Here is a 14,922-nt window from a genome sequence, read left to right as displayed (position 1 = left end):
TTACCTACCTCAACCACACTTTGATGTATTGGCGGTACTAATAGTTTTGACTCATTAGTTGGTGATACTTTTAAATTCATTTTGACTTGGTAACTTTATTTGAAAAATGAATTATGAATCATGTCAAATTTTCTTCAAGTCAAGTTTTATTTCACTCCGCAACAGCATGAATTTTATTGTATAGTTTAGCTCTATGCAATCAAAACGGTCAGTTTGATACTTGGTCACAAATAAAATAATACTTCAGCCACTAATGATTTAGCACTTGGTGAAAAACAATATTCCTTTACTACTGATGTGTTTCAGCTTATGTAGCTTAAGGTATATAAATATTATTGGATGTCTTTTAACAACAACATGGTCAAAATGCGCAACTGTATGCCAGGATATCTTTCTTCAATCTTGAAGTAATGTTCTATTTTGAAATGTTTAATTTTAGCTAACATTTGTAGCCATAATGTTTTTCTAACTGAATTTGTGCCAGACCCTTATACAGGGAGTGCAGAATTATTAGGCAAGTAGTATTTTTGAGGATCAATTTTATTATTGAACAACAACCATGTTCTCAATGAACCCAAAAAACTAATTAATATCAAAGCTGAATATTTTTGGAAGTAGTTTGTAGTTTGTTTTTAGTTTTAGCTATGTTAGGGGGATATCTGTGTGTGCAGGTGACTATTACTGTGCATAATTATTAGGCAACTTAACAAAAAAAAATATATACCCATTTCAATTATTTATTATTACCAGTGAAACCAATATAACATCTCAACATTCACAAATATACATTTCTGACATTCAAAAACAAAACAAAAACAAGTCAGTGACCAATATAGCCACCTTTCTTTGCAAGGACACTCAAAAGCCTGCCATCCATGGATTCTGTCAGTGTTTTGATCTGTTCACCATCAACATTGCGTGCAGCAGCAACCACAGCCTCCCAGACACTGTTCAGAGAGGTGTACTGTTTTCCCTCCTTGTAAATCTCACATTTGATGATGGACCACAGGTTCTCAATGGGGTTCAGATCAGGTGAACAAGGAGGCCATGTCATTAGATTTCCTTCTTTTATACCCTTTCTTGCCAGCCACGCTGTGGAGTACTTGGACGCGTGTGATGGAGCATTGTCCTGCATGAAAATCATGTTTTTCTTGAAGGATGCAGACTTCTTCCTGTACCACTGCTTGAAGAAGGTGTCTTCCAGGAACTGGCAGTAGGACTGGGAGTTGAGCTTGACTCCATCCCCAACCCGAAAAGGCCCCACAAGCTCATCTTTGATGATACCAGCCCAAACCAGTACTCCACTTCCACCTTGCTGGCGTCTGAGTCGGACTGGAGCTCTCTGCCCTTTACCAATCCAGCCACGGGCCCATCCATCTGGCCCATCAAGACTCACTCTCATTTCATCAGTCCATAAAACCTTAGAAAAATCAGTCTTGAGATATTTCTTGGCCCAGTCTTGACGTTTCAGCTTGTGTGTCTTGTTCAGTGGTGGTCGTCTTTCAGCCTTTCTTACCTTGGCCATGTCTCTGAGTATTTCACACCTTGTGCTTTTGGGCACTCCAGTGATGTTGCAGCTCTGAAATATGGCCAAACTGGTGGCAAGTGGCATCGTGGCAGCTGCACGCTTGACTTTTCTCAGTTCATGGGCAGTTATTTTGCGCCTTGGTTTTTCCACACGCTTCTTGCGACCCTGTTGACTATTTTGAATGAAACGCTTGATTGTTCGATGATCACGCTTCAGAAGCTTTGCAATTTTAAGAGTGCTGCATCCCTCTGCAAGATATCTCACTATTTTTTACTTTTCTGAGCCTGTCAAGTCCTTCTTTTGACCCATTTTGCCAAAGGAAAGGAAGTTGCCTAATAATTATGCACACCTGATATAGGGTGTTGATGTCATTAGACCACACCCCTTCTCATTACAGAGATGCACATCACCTAATATGCTTAATTGGTAGTAGGCTTTCGAGCCTATACAGCTTGGAGTAAGACAACATGCATAAAGAGGATGATGTGGTCAAAATACTCATTTGCCTAATAATTCTGCACTCCCTGTATGGCTTCACCACGTCAGCAGCACTTGGCCAATTATGAGGAATATACGAGAAACAAGTGGCCACCAATGAACTCTCCAAAGGAGGGAACAGTTTTAAAGAATGCGGCTCAGACTCGCTTTTCATTACTCTGCAGATATCAAGGGAGGTGTTTGCATTCCATGGCGGTGATATTGCATCCATTTCTAAGAATGTTGCACCTAACAACCACATGTCAGATTTACTTGTAGGAGCTTGATAATCCAGCATAGTCTCTGGAGCCATGTGCATTGCAGTACCTCCCAATGGTCCAATTGTTTGTGAAATAAGCTGACTAGCTACCTTCAAGCATACCGAATCTCGGATATTGGCCATTCCCCAGTCAGTTAGAAATTACTTTTTGGTGCAACCTTCAATCTGGAAAAAAATATATATATATGAATCTCACATTTACATATTTACATTTCACAGTTGATACTTTGAAAGTGTCAAGCAGAAACCACAGCTGTTTGTGCTGACCTGCAAGAACCAGTGCAGCACCTATAACACAGAATTGATTTGGGCATACACCGCTTCAAACTACAGTGTGTTAGGTTCCCTTCTGAGTTTTTATTGGCTTGGTGTTACATGTGCAGCCACACACAGCATGCCAGGCCACGATTACTTACACCTGTTTTGAAACAATGAAAATGGTCAGCACCAAAACTATCAACTCAAGAGAAGGGTTACATGACGTGCAAGAGTGAGCTGGTAGTATGAACCACTCCACACACAAAGCGTACCTACATTATATACATCAGTGGTTCCCAACCTGTGGTCCGGGGACCCCTGGGAGTCCGCGAAGCCTACTCAGGGGGTCCGCGAGAGGCTAGAAAATGAAAAAATATTAACAAATATTGACAAATTAGGTCCCCAGCTTCCAGTAATGACTCAGGCGGGGGTCCCCGGATTCCCATGATGATTCAGTGGGGGTCCCTGGGTTCCATTAATGTTAAAGTGGGGGTCCACAGAAATCAAAAGGTTGGGAACCACTGATATACATTGTTTTTTCTTACCTGTTACCATTTAAATATATGTTCAAGTTATTTCATACTAAACAGCAGAGGCATTGTCTGCGGTGGCAGCTGGTGGAATTTGGAAGTGGTGGGGTGTAAAACCAGTGAATGAATTGTAGCACGAGTGAGGCAAATGTGTATGGGGGAATGTTGGGGGTTCTAGCACTGGGAAAGTATGAAAATTGGTGTATTTTGGTAGATTGTATGTCGGAACTGCACATGCATTTACCACGCCTGCCTTAACAAGGCAGTCCTTATCACAAATATATCTTTACAATGCATTCCTTCACCTCTCAAGTCGTTACAACGACCTGCCTAAAGGAAAGCACATGACTTTGGAATAGTAAACACACTATTCCAGCTCCAGTCTGTCAACAGTAGGGAAAGAGTTCGACTTAAAGTCCAACATCAGTCCAACAACGTGTTCCTTAAGGTAAGCCATTGTAACAATTTGGGTGGTAAATGAATGCGTTGTAAAGATGCATTCATGGTTCGGACCATGTTGTTAAAGCACATTGTGGTTCACACCAATTTGTAGAGGGTGTTTGCCATTTTGGTTCAATTTTCTGCACTTTGTCTGTGATAAATGGACAAAAAATAGTGTTCTTATATTGGCTTCAGGCTGCCACCCCCCCTCTATCCAGGATGTGGATTTACGGCCTGAGCTGGCAACTTAGGAACTGGGCTACCAGGTTTAATTCTCAGCGTGAATATCCTGTGAATCTGGACAAATGCCTTATTCTCACACGTGCCTATAATAAATGAGCGTGACCATGTGTCATGTAATTGGTGCTCATCAAATCGCTAAATTACATTGGGTTCTAGTTTACGTTATATGGAAACTGCACAGAGTTTAAAAACCAAGCCTTAACATAACGTAAGGCAAATAGATAACCCTTTAGTGGCTGATTTGTACAAAGTAAAACCAGAAAATATTGATGAATCAAGGCTACCCCTCTTAAATTGTGCGATCTTAGGCAAATATTTCATTTCACCAAAACTACATTTTCTTCATTATCACATATGAATGCAATTTTAAATATGCGAGGTCAGAATATCATTTTACAAAAGGTGTGGCGACAAAAAGCAAAATATTCTGTTAGTTTCACCATCAGGTAGCTATATTTAAAGTACTAAGGGCCAGATGTAGCAAAATTCAGAATTGCAACCCGCAAATTGTGAGTCAGAGCGACTCGCAATTTGCAAGTCGCAATTCTGAATGTTGGATAGTGTCCCTGACACCATCTACAACTCGCAAGGGGGTCGCAAATGCTCCACTCATGAATAATCATGAGGTGGGTTGCAATTTGCGACCCCCTTGCGAATGGCAGCCCTCACAGGGATGGTGGCCTGCTGCGGACAGCAGACCACCATGTCTGTGACTGCTTTTCAATAAAGCAGTTTTTAGTTTTTTTTTGTAATGCAGCCCGTTTTCCTTAAAGGAAAACAAGATGCATTACAAACACGAAAAATGAAACGTTTTTGTTTCATTTTTTTCAGAGTAGGCAGTGGTCCCCATGGGGACCCCTTCCCTTTTGCAAATGGGTTACCACCCATTTCAAGAGGGTGCAAAATGCAAGGTTTGTGCATTGCGATGTGCAAACTGCTTGCTACATCTGGCCCTAAGCAACTTAAAAGAAAAATGAATTTACCAAGTTGGTACTCAGTGGCAAATGCACTATTGTAGATTATGAACCCCTATCAGTTAGCACACTGCAGAGCTCTGTATGTAACCACAGAGCCACGGAATTAAATCTTGGTTGGTGCTGTGGAGAATAGTGACTTGTGTATTTTTAGTGCTACAAGGTCACAGCCTGTGACAGAAAGCACTGTAAATATGTAAGTCATTATTTTAAACTTGCGTAACAGAATATAAGACTGCTACTGAGTGCGCAACAGGCTTCACGTTAAAATGATGTTTCCAGAACATAATAGGTTATACAGAGACTTTAAGTAATGCAATTGTTTACATAATTGTCCCTTCAACACCTTGTCAGGCAATTTTGCTCTATATAAATACCATTACAATTAAAAGAACACCCTTCACAGCTCAGCTGCTACTTCTTTGCACTACCACTCAAAAAGAATACATCTTTGCCATCACAAACCTTCAAGTGATTTAATCAATTAAAGCCAGTATTGACTCCCAAGCATCCTTCACAGTTGCACAGCACAGGAGACTCACTGAATGACACTTAGGTTGTAGCTTGTAATTTAAACTATTGGAATTAGCCATCCCGGTTGTCACTGCTGCTGCTGCTACTAGAGGACTCGGGAGAGGAAACAGCTGAAAACGAGAGAGCGAAAGGCCAAGGACAGTGGGTAAAAGGAAGAGAGGAATGGGTTAAAGGGAGGAAATGTGAACCCAACACTACAGCGAAGAAGAGATAGGACCACTCACCACAGTAGTGTTGTTTTCCAGTGTTGCAGTAGACAAAGGCACTGTATACTAACAGTCCCTGGTGCTTCCTTTCAATGAGGCCCAGCTGCAGCTTCTTAAATCCCCTCTCTGCTGGAATGCTCTAAACAGAGTACATGAGACACAGAAGCATGCCCAGTGCAGCTGTTTAGAGCATGTGACCATCAAAGAGCCACAAGTTAAGTCTCATGACTCTTTGACGTCACTCCATGCTGCAAATACTGCAACCCCTCCCTTTCCAAATTGTCACCCTGTGACGACTTGGGAAAGGGAGGAGTGGTAAAAGGCAACTGATAATAGACAGGCAGCCCCGGGAGTACAGGGCTGATACTGCACACGCCCTGGGCTGTATCAGAACGTAATACTTTTAAGCGTCATTTGTGGGCAGTGCCATAGGACCCAATTATGGCAGAATCAGGTGGCAGCATGTCAGCTGTGCCGCTTAACTTTCACTGCTGGCAATAGATACATGCGCACTATATAACATATAACTGCCTGACATTCGTTTTGGGGGACAAGAAGGACAAGGTAGGCCAAGGCAGTGGATGCTTTTAGGGTAATTTAAATAGGTTGGTAATTGTTTTTTGCAGTTGCCATCCCTTTCACATTTAATTGAATAGGCGCAGCCCCTCCACACCCCCACCAGAAACACTGCTGATTATTGGGACTCATGAGCGGATCTGCCATATTTCAAGAGCTCACATAAGCCAAATTGTGAAACATCATATTCATTACAGAATCCTAGAGAAATTTCTGAATGCATTGATTATTGAGAACCATTTATGAGAAGCGTGACAAACATTTGGTAGGATCTATGAAGATGCCAGGTTATAGTGTAACACTACATGAAGCATACAAAAAGATGCAACTGACATAAAAAAGCAATGCAGACAAGATTGGAGTGGTGTTGTTGTACAGTTATTAGAGCAAAGCAACAACAGCACAACATGCACTTCATATCTGTATAATAATTTTGTAACACAGTGTGCAGGTAGAGAAGCTGCCACTCTAGAAGTGCAATATTCGACTGTTAAGAAATGGAGCTCTCAGTGTAGCATTTCTTTGTTAAGAGGGGTATCAAGAAAAGATGGGGTTGCCTATGGATGTTTCTCTGACTGTGAACAATGTGATACTGCCATAAAATGCATGTGCATATAAATGAGGGCACAATTAAATGGGCCACATGCCTTGTGTGTGGCATCATGCAATGATAGGATTTAAAAGGTAAGGAGAGAGCATAGGAGAAATCATGAAAAAACCTAAATACAACATATTAAGCGAATAATAACATTTTGTACTAAAAAGCACAATCAAAAGACAGTTTAATAAAAATACAAAATCTGGGCAAACTATGTGATATAGGAGTGGCCAGGCAAGCATGTGAAGCTGTGAGGCGCATGTGATGGCAAGTGGCGCAAGTAACAAAGGGCACCTACATTATCTTTTACCAAAGGGATCTGAAAGGTCCACCTGACAATCCATGCGCTCCAGATGCAGATGGTACTTTATCATATGCCTAGGTCCTGACATTTTCTACCATGCCAAGATTTTATGCTGAGCTACTTACTCACATGCCTAATCACAAGCTCAGTTTACATATCAAATATCATGTAAAACTTAACAGCAGATTTAACACTACAAAAAAGAAATTAAACAAGAAAAAACCCTACGGCCCTGGCTCATGGATTCTATTTTAATATTGCTATAGACAGTGGTAGGAGAGCGATAAAAAATATCCTAAAGATTTTATCTAAAATGGTATTATACAAGACTTACCAAAATGTTTGCCGGCTTTATGTCTTGATGGAGAATGTTCTTGGAATGTATATATTCAATGGCCATCGATATTTCCAAACCAACATAGAATTTATCTGCACTCAATAGCTGTAAAGCAAATATTGTTAATATCAAATGTATACCATTATCTTTTACAAATTTGTTATGGTACACTGGATGTGCTTAAAAGAGAGTGCAGTGTAGAAAACAGGATTTATTACGTTATTGGAGAAAGGATGCAGTTTGAATAGAAACTGTGATAGAGCTTCCACAAAGCACAAACAATCTAACCAATAATAGGTAAACTTACTCCTGTGAGGAATTTCTGTCTCACTCTTGGTAAAATGTACGTTCGACGGTATGTGTTAAATTTGATGCGCAAGTGAAAAATGTGATTATTCTCTATTTTACCCAAGAACAACTATGCCTACCATTTAAGCACTTATGAAGATTTTTAACACTGTTTCTGAATAGCAGGCCTCAAATACGTCAAAGGTCAAAAATATCAAATGCTAAGGCAAACAAATAAACTGGAAAGACAAACTAAAGATGTATTTCTTACATGAAGTTAGACATTTGATACACACATTTATACATTACTAATATATAAAACATAACTATAGTTATCATTCATTTTTATCTTAAGGCATCTAAACTACACTTCTGATTTGCACAAACCATTGTTTACATGTTATCAATCCTCATTCTGGAGCCCACTGATAAGTAGCGATTACTGGTCCCCAACAGTTGATTTGGGGTTGTTTTGCTCCAAACATGTAATGTGACAGAGTCCTTCTTTTGATTAATTCCCCTAACCCCTTCCCTAATTTAAGTCAGGAGAGAGAGTCAGATTTTGGTCACTTGAACAGAAAAAATGGTGTGAGGCCATATTGGACCACAGGGAAGTAACATCTCTTCCAATTCAAGTATCTCCACTGAGTGTATCTGACATGTCCAAAAATATGGAGATTCCTACAGATCCTTTCCTTTCAAGCTTGAGATGTGGAGTCTTGGCCAGAGACTTCATGCAAATTGCATAGCTCTGTTCAATGATACAGAGCTTCTGGTGAGTGATAGCCCATTTATTATTGCTTGCCCCGGCAAGAGCTAGAATGTACGCCTAAAATAGCCCTAATTAAGATCCTACTGGATATAGATACAAATAGATAGACACATGCATGTTGCCTTGATTATTTTATGACATTTCAGATTCTTGCATATAGAGCCCGAGGTCTGCCTGTAGAACCACCATAAAATGTGGGTGGTCTGAGGATTAACCTACAAGCGTCTGTACTGCAGTTCCCAAAAGACTGAAAGGCATGTATGGGGGCATTTCGAGGAACGAAAATGAGAAGATATTCTGTATTACCAATGCCATCATTTGGTAAATATTGGTTAAGTATGGGTAAATAGTGATTCATTCAAAACCTCAGACTGAGAAATTATGTAGTAACACATGCTTGCCCTTATGCTTTACTGAAAATGCTAGTAAGGGTTATTATAACAATATAAAAAATAGCAGTGCTGTTAAAAATAGTGGTTTTTGCAGTACCCAAAAAAAAACATTAGTACAGTTTAAGAACTATTAATATTAGGTCATTAGGATAGGTGTCTACTGACAGTGCTAGTGGTAGCATGAAATGTGTCACTACACAAATACTATACCATGTACAATATAGCTGGAATACTGTGACAAATATAACGTTAACTTATAACTTTAACACACTTACTTTCACAGGGCATTCTGCTCTGTATAGTACTTCATTCAAGCTTGCACCATGCATGTACCCCGAGGCAATCAGAACAGAAGAACTAGTTTTAGTAATCACCATCAGTCTTACAATATTTGGATGGGAAAGCCTCCTAGATAAAGACATATCATTGTTATATTTACATAAATGTCTAAAATGACATATTTGTTGTATATTTGTAATGAATCAAGTACACTCTATAAATGTTTAGCCAATATCACAGTATGCAAATGAAATACATAATGGAGCAGAGACGAAATAATAATAATTGAAAAGAACATATGCTGTACATTATCCAACAATGAACATGCAAGGCCTACTTATTATTGGACTCTTTGTAATAGGCGTCCAAACCAGACATCCCCCATAATTTGCAAAGTGTTAAGAACAAAACAAGGTTGCATAGTAGTGAGGCTTTTTTCATAAAAGACTAGCCAAACAGCATATCTACTGACACTTAGCATGCAGGAGTTTTCCTTCAATTGCTACAGATAAACGTTACCCCAGATTACGCTGATGCACGCCAAGAATTACAACTGGTCAATCCATGTAGCTTTCTCAATCTCAAAACTATGATTGTATACCTACTGGTCATGATGAAGCTTCACCCACATGCCAGAAATGGTTAATGAGGTGCGAATACTAGTATGACGGTACCATTTGTTTAAAAAATAGTTTGCAGGGTGAATATTTGCTGCAAAACAATACATATTAAAGTCATTTCCAAAAGACATTTGCCTTAGACAACCACGCACAATGTAGAGAGTCTTGTTAGTGCAATAGCTTCCTACCATTAATTACAAGTTTTGTGACATTCTGAGGACAACCCCTAGTTGAATAAACATGTTCCTTCACTTTAGAGCGCTAATCCCCTGTGGGGGTATCCAGGCACTTTGTTGGTGAAAATTGCAGCTACCTCCTTGGAGTGATTATTCAAAAGCCAGGTCTTCAGCTTGTTGTCCAGGATGACTCCAAGATTTCTGGCATTGGTGTTGGTTGTGGAGGTGGTGGTGACGCCAAGGTCTGTTGTCAACCAGGTGGAATGCCTGGCTAAGTCTTTTGTTCTGAAGATCACCACTTCAGTTTTGTGTGTGTTGAGTTTGAGGCTTTTGGATGTTATCCAAGTGGCCACCGCAGTAGTGAAGGTGATGAAGTTGATTTGTGTTGCAGGGGTCTTGTCCAACAAGGAGATTATCTGTAGGTGTCGCCTGAGTAGGAGAGCATGATGATGTTGTGCGATTTGATGATGTCTGCCACAGGGGTCATATAGATTTTGAAAAGCGTCAGGCTCCATAAAAAGCTTTAGGGGGACTCACATATGAGGTTCTTGGCCTCCGACATGTAGGGTGGCATGTTGACTTTTGGGTTTTTCCTGTGAGAAAGGAACAGATCCAGTTGGGAACGGGTCCTTGGATACCTGCATGGGGTAGTTTCCTGATCAGGGTGGAAAGTGGGATGGTGTTGAAGGCCACAGAGTGGTCGAGCAGTATGAGGGCAGTAGTATCTGGACAGTCAAGGATCAGCCTGATGTGGTTTCTGGCTGCGATGAGGGTGATAATGGTACTTTATTTGGAATGGAAACAGGATTGAATGGTGTCCAGGAGCTGCTGTGCATTTAGAGAGAGAGTGAGTTGCTTGTTGATGGTTTTTTCCATGACCTTGGCTGGGTAGGATAGAAGGGAGATTGAACAGATGTTTGGCAGTTGACAGTTGGAAGAGGTCTGCTGAAGGTTTCTTTAGCAGTGTTTTGACCCTCACATGTTTCTAGGCATTTTGGAACACCTCAGAGGTGATGGTATTGTTCAGAATGTGGGTGGGGACTTCTCTGATAAGGGAGGTGCCCATATTGTATATGTGTTGAGGGCAAGGGTCTGTTGGAGACCCGGAGGTGAAGGTTCTCATGATGTTGGCTGTTTCTTCTGTGGTGAAAGTTTCCCAGGCAGTCAGGTTTTTATTGTGCATAGTTATTGGTTAGATCATGGTGGGGAGCAGAGGTCTGGTTGGGGATTGAAGTTGTTTTAGATGGCTTTGTTTTTGTTGCTGAAGATGTCCGAGAGGTTGTCAAAGTTCTTGCAAGGGGTTGTTGCTGTGCCGGGTGGACGCCGGTGAGGTGAAGTCTTTGATCATTCCAAAGATTTCTTTGCTGCTACTGAAGCTGTTGTGTATGCTTCCTCCTAGGGCCTTCTTCTTGGCTTCTTTTATTTGCTGCTAGTAGCATTACAGGCCTGCTCTGTATGTCTGTTTGACCTTTTCACTGTGGCTCCGTCTACATTTTCTTTCCAATTGTTAGTAGTGCTGTTTTTTTGCATGTAGTTCCTCAGTATACAACTGGCATGCTTTTGTATCCTCTTCTGTGTGTTGTGTTTATGAGGTGCCAGGGAGAACAGGTTGTGATCTATGTGCTGAGATGTTTGATATATCTGTTGAGGTCATTGGTAATTTTTGGCTGGCTCCAGCTCAGACTGTCGAGCCAGTTGGATTTTGTGCATGGCACACAGTGTGCACCAACGGTGCAGGCGTGGGGGGGCACAAAATGCGCCCCAGCCACACTCACCAAATGATCAAAATCGCCATAGGGCCCTGTTTGAGGCCCATTCCCTGTCTTTCTGCTGGGCTTTTCATGGTGGTGTCCCTGCCATGAACAGCTTGGCAGAAAGGCAGGTCGTGATCAGCACGGCGGTGCCAGCATCAGTACTGCTGTGATGAATCACACCTTCCCTGACCGCCTCTGTTGTGGGATCCAAGTTCCTGGCAGGTGTGGCAGTCTTGTGGCAGTCCGGCGCCAGCTTCATAATCTGGCGATCGGACCACCAGGGAAGCTGGGATCTGACTGCCATTGCAGGACGGCCGTACTCTTATTCAGGCTCTAAGTCCTTTCATGGTAAACCTACACAAAAATTAGTGCCTGATTTAGAATGTGGCAGATGGATTATTCTGCCACAAACGTGATGGATATCTCTTCTGTTGTAATACAATCTCCATTGGCTGTTATCAGATTGTAATACGATGGATGGGATACCCGTCACTCCCTCCACCAAACTCTAAACCAGGCCCTAAATCTCAATGAGCAGTCCAGAAGTCACAATTATTTTCATGAGTAAGGGATAGCTATACAATGCATACATGCTGGGGACCATACAATACACCAATAATCTACAACCAGTGAAGGTAGTTGCTAACAGAAGAAATCCACATAAACTGATCTGTAAAGATTCTACTTTGATGTAAGGAATAATTCAATTCAATTTACTTTATTTGAAAGTCTGAGGCAGTCATAAAAGCAGGCATATGTAAAGTATTGTATACATTCCACAGATATCTATGAATTCAGCCATTTCCTATCAAAAAAGGATGATTTAAGAAACCCCCCCCAGTAAAAAACACACATCCTCTTTCGGCAACTTTTGTCAGAAATGCAGGGCAACCCTACATTGTTTACATTTATGCATCTTTAAGAGTGGCAATACAAATTTCATTCTGAACGTTCTATAAAATTTGCAAAAAAGTGTGTAGTGCAGGAGAGTTGTGCAGAAAAGCCATTACAAGCACACTTCAATCCAGCTAATGTACCAAGATTCCCCAAAGGAAAGCACAATAAACAACAAAACAAACCTGCTCTAAACCTCAAAAACAAGGCCCTCTCCCAATCGGTATGTACAAAGGACAGGTAGGGTCCAGGTTAATATTTGTTTTTGAATATTTTTTAAAGATTGTCGAACGAGAGGCTCTCTGAATTCTACACCTTCCACCTGAGTCCGACACCTTTCCAGAAATAACTGTTTAACAATCTATTTGTCATCCTTACATATCAGTGCTGGATTTACAAACAAGGAAGACCTAACTAGTTCAGTTAAATTCCGCTTAACATATTTTATCCATGGGATGCCAATACCATGCTAACAATTTAGACAACCACTGAAAATAGCATGATACAAAGTAGCCTGGGAATTAGACCATACTGAAGAAGGAGGCCACATCTTAATAATATCCTCATGGTAAGGTAGGGAGAGCTCCTCTTGACAAAGGAATGCATAAGAGGAAGAAGGTGCCTGTGAATCTACTGTCCTCTGTCTGGAGTGCTCCACAATCTGCATTACTCCATATGCCATACACATAGCTCACAGTTAAAGTACATTGTTTCATATAAATCTCTAAAAGAGACAAGATAGGCTTACCCCTAACTGCCTGACAAAGGTTAAAAATCGGACTGACAGCCTGAGAAAACTTTACAGAGTAAAATGAAATATTCCCAGCTCAGGAACCACTAGACTCAAATACAGGTCTGAGATATGGGAAAGTATCCACACTGATAAATCTTTTGCCATTGATGAAAAGGGTATGTCGTAAATGATGTTTACGATCACAAGCCATGGTATGAGATTTATGGAAATTAGTAGACAAATATTGGGGTGTCAAGAAATCAGAAAAGGATTTAATCAAGCAACTCAGTGTATTAGGAGTTTGAGCTAGCAGCACAGCATCATCTGCATATAGGAGTACCTGTATGAGGGTGGAGTTAACACAAGGGACATTTAGAGTATAACCATTAAGTTTTTTTATGTCCAGAATAAACAACAAGTGAGCTAAAACACACATTTTTCTGGCCCGACGATACAATGTGAATGGGTCAGAGATTTCCCTGTTAGGTCTAAATCTGACCCTGGTGATAAAGTTCTGATGTAGAATTGATAGGAAGTGAACAAGAGTTGCATCTAGGCACATCTCTAGCAAGAGTGCCCATAACTTGGCCCAGTTGTCCTTGTCAAACGCAGAGCACAAGTTCATAATGGACAGGGATAGAGGAATGTGCCTAGGAAAGGAGTATTTGCCTATATACAAATGCATATTTAGGCACCTTCCAGAGTGTTACCTACATTAGCAAGTAACGGGGACCAAAAGTTAATCTTGCATTTGAAAACATCAATTGGTACCACATCTGGTCCAATATCTTTACTTGGAGAACTCTGTTTGAGAGTGATAACAAATTCATCAACTGTAAAACACAACCTACTAAAGGAAATGGTAGTACTAATATCTAAAATGTATCTTGCAGCCAAAGCGATGCGTCGGTTCCGAGATACAGTGAGGCTGCGGTGCATGGTCCTGCATCTTCGTTGAGGATCCGGTCAACAAGGATTTGTGGAAGTTGCTTTGCAAAGTTAAGGTAATGAGTTTGTTGCTAGAGGATGTGATGCGGAGTCCGTCATTGTTGTTGAGGCCGCCATCGATAAGAGACGCAACAGCCTGCACCAACGATGCATCATGCAGTGAAAGTTCCAATGGGCTGTGATGCCATGCAGGTCATTGCAACTGGTCCAAGCCATGCAGCGGCAGCAGTAATGTGTTGGATCTGCTGTGCTACGCAGCAGAGGAGATGAGTCCTTTCCGCTGGATCACAGAGGCTGACAGAGTACCTTATTCCCACTTCCAAGGTTCCAGGTCTGGGGTGTCACAATGTGACAAGGTAGACCCACAAATGGCAGAGTCTAGGTATAACTGCAAGGTTGTGGAAGCTTGTTGTAGCACTGAGTCTTCAGATCAGGAGGCCAGCCAACTAGCCATTGGAGTCTCTCTGGGGTTCTGGGTTAAGAAAGGCAGATCCAGTACTTCTCACCCTGGCAAGAGGGCAGTAGGCCATCACAGCAGGGCAGTGGTCCTTGAGAGCAGCAAACTAGCAGAATGACAGTCCTTTCAGCAGCACAGAAGTCTCTTCCTGGCAGAGTATCCACAGGTCCAGAATTGTGCTGAAAAGCTGGTGTTGGAGGTCCAGTATTTCTACCTAGTTGTGCCTTTGAAGTAGTGGAAACTTCAATAGGTAGGCCTTTAAAGTGCACAGGTGCCCTGCCTTCCTGGCCCTGGCTCCCAACTAACTACAGGGGATATGCAGC

General features: G+C 41.3%; 1 protein-coding gene and 1 long non-coding RNA gene across 2 annotated transcripts in view; both read right to left on the bottom strand.

The window, feature by feature from the left end:
• Positions 1-5,585, bottom strand: part of LOC138282959 (zinc finger protein 271-like) — a 283,615-nt gene extending 278,030 nt beyond the window's left edge. The window contains exon 1 of the mRNA XM_069221034.1: positions 5,490-5,585. The gene's annotated coding sequence lies outside the window, so the exon portion shown is untranslated. The remainder of the gene's footprint in view (positions 1-5,489) is intronic.
• A 1,698-nt stretch (positions 5,586-7,283) lies between these two features.
• The window catches only part of LOC138282962 (uncharacterized), a 55,671-nt gene continuing 48,032 nt past the window's right edge, over positions 7,284-14,922 (bottom strand). Inside the window, exons 2-3 of the long non-coding RNA XR_011201026.1 lie at positions 9,014-9,146; positions 7,284-7,391 (exon numbers count right to left, since the gene is read on the bottom strand). This is a non-coding gene — a long non-coding RNA (uncharacterized lncRNA). The remainder of the gene's footprint in view (positions 7,392-9,013; positions 9,147-14,922) is intronic.

The sequence above is a fragment of the Pleurodeles waltl genome, chromosome 2_2 (genome assembly GCF_031143425.1).
Source record: "Pleurodeles waltl isolate 20211129_DDA chromosome 2_2, aPleWal1.hap1.20221129, whole genome shotgun sequence".
In the NCBI taxonomy this organism is placed as follows: domain Eukaryota; kingdom Metazoa; phylum Chordata; class Amphibia; order Caudata; family Salamandridae; genus Pleurodeles; species Pleurodeles waltl.
The sequence above is the reverse complement of the archived record's forward strand: the minus strand, read 5'-3'. Positions and strand labels throughout refer to the sequence as shown.